The sequence below is a fragment of the Hevea brasiliensis genome, chromosome 9, assembly GCF_030052815.1.
Source record: "Hevea brasiliensis isolate MT/VB/25A 57/8 chromosome 9, ASM3005281v1, whole genome shotgun sequence".
Classification (NCBI taxonomy): Eukaryota; Viridiplantae; Streptophyta; class Magnoliopsida; order Malpighiales; family Euphorbiaceae; genus Hevea; species Hevea brasiliensis.
Window position 1 is genome coordinate 21,872,002 of NC_079501.1, and position 2,231 is coordinate 21,874,232.

The window sequence follows — 2,231 nt, forward strand, 5'->3', positions numbered from 1 at the left end:
CCTCAGAAAATCACACCTCAAACACACCATTTTAGGGCTCCTTGTCAGAAAAAGTTATAAATAGACCCTTATCCCATTTTAGAAAGAGAGAGGAAGAAAAGGAAAGGAAAGGGGCAGCAGCTGAAGAGTCAAAAACATCACTCCCATCATTTCCAAACAGATTTGGAGTTTTCTTTCCTTTATTGCACATTTCCTACCTTTCTTGTATCGGGTTTCTTTAGTTTTAGTTTATTTTCATGATTTATTTCCTCTTTTACTTAGAATTTCTTGTGTTAAACATGGATTGTGAGTAATTTTCTTTGATTCTGGAGTAAGGGATGTAATATTTTAGTTATTTTTGTGGATTTGAACTGGGTTAGTCCCAATTTAATGAATTTATGAGATTTAATCCATTTCTTGTGTGCTTATTCACATGCTTAATGAAAGGTCCCATTAAGTTATGTTCTTAATCCTTGGTTGAAGCACCAAAAGGAGAAAACCAAGTGATAGTTAATCAAGAAATTGGACTTAATTAACTTAGATCTAGAAATAGACTAAGGGTTAAGAGGGTTTTAATAGATTGATTAAAGAACCTAATGGGTCTTGGTTAATTTTAACTCCACGAAAGTAAGATTAAGTTAATTAAGGCACTCTTTGTCTCACTCGAAAGAGTTTTCAAAGGATTTTAGAATTAATCTCCTTTAAACCCATAAATTTCATGGATTGGGCTAGCTAGGGAAAATCCCAAAATGACTTAAATATGAACCCTTAACTCCAGAATCGTCTTTCATCAATTATTGCTTGGAATTTTACTTTTGAGTGTTTAGTTTAATCTCATTTTATTAATTTTCATTATTATCAATTTCTTTATTTTGCGAATTATTAAATTAGTCATTGTTTGAATTTAGTTTTGTATTTTCATACCTTATGCTTCAAATTCCTAAATTTCTTTTATTAATTTGATTAAAATACAATTTTAACATATTTTATTTTACATCAAAAATTCAATCATTAACACAACTCCTCGTGGGAACAATATCTTTTTCTATACTACTTGAATGACCCGTGCACTTGCGGTTGGGACACATCAAGTTTTTGGCGCCGTTGCTGGGGAGTTGTTTGTTTAAGATTGAATTCTTGATTATTTTAGTTGTTTATAGTTTTATCTCTATTATCTTTTCATTTTGTGTTTGTTTGTTTTTTTTTTAGGTATTCTTAATCTTTTATGAGAAGAGCTAGAAGTACAAGTGACATATCTTTATTGTTTGATCCTGAAATTGAGAAATTTTGTAGAGCCAACAAGAAAGAAACCAGAAAAAGGAAAGAAGCCTTGAGAGAAACTGAAATTGAAGCAAACATGGCTGATGAAAGAATTAGAATTGGTGGTAATGCTGAAAATGATCGAAACAATGAAAATGCAGCCCAAGGTGAAGAGATTAAAAATGCTAATGTGCCTAGGGGAAGTATGATGGATCATGCTTTTCCTCGTTTTGATGACTTGAGAGAGAGTATAGCAAGACCTAGAATTGATGCAAATAGTTACAAGATGGATTTTGGAGTTCTTCAAATGATTCAAAATTCTCAATTTGGAGGTCATCCTTCAGAAAATCCTCATACTCATCTTAAGAAGTTTGTTATGATCTGTGACATGCAAAAGCAACTAGGAGTGTCTGATGATGCAGCAAGGCTAAAATTGTTTCCATTCTTTTTGAAAGATAGAGCATTGGATTGGCTTGATTCTTTACCTCACAACTCAATTATAAATTGAGAGCAGCTCACTGATGCATTTCTTGCCCAATACTTTCCACCTGGAAAAACTCAAGAGTTGAGGAATCAAATGATTGCTTTTAGACCAAGAGAAGATGAGACTCTTTATGAGTCATGGATGAGATGGAAGGAGTTGGAGAGACAATGTCCACATCATGCCATTCCTAAATGGATGATAAACCAGAATTTTTACACAAATGTCACTCCTGCTATCAGAGGAATCATTGATGCTCAAACTGGAGGGGAATTCATCATTAAGCATGAAGATGAAGCTTATGAGTTGTTAGAGAAAATAGCAAAGAACAGTCATCTATGGAGTAGTCCAAGAGGGTCAACTCCAACTCAAAAAAGGCAAGTTGCTGGAATGTATGAGCTTGATCCATTCAACATGATCAATGCCAAATTTGATGCACTCACTAATGTCCTTGCTAAGAAAATGGAGGATTTAAGTATGCTAGTCAGTTCATCATCATGCTCTGGAAGTT

At 33.5% G+C, this 2,231-nt stretch overlaps 1 non-coding gene across 1 annotated transcript; it reads right to left on the reverse strand.

The window, feature by feature from the left end:
* Positions 1–1,800: 1,800 nt before the first annotated feature.
* On the reverse strand, positions 1,801–1,908 carry LOC131183636 (small nucleolar RNA R71). The gene has a single exon (XR_009151676.1). It is a non-coding gene; the product is annotated as a small nucleolar RNA R71 (small nucleolar RNA).
* Positions 1,909–2,231: the final 323 nt, after the last annotated feature.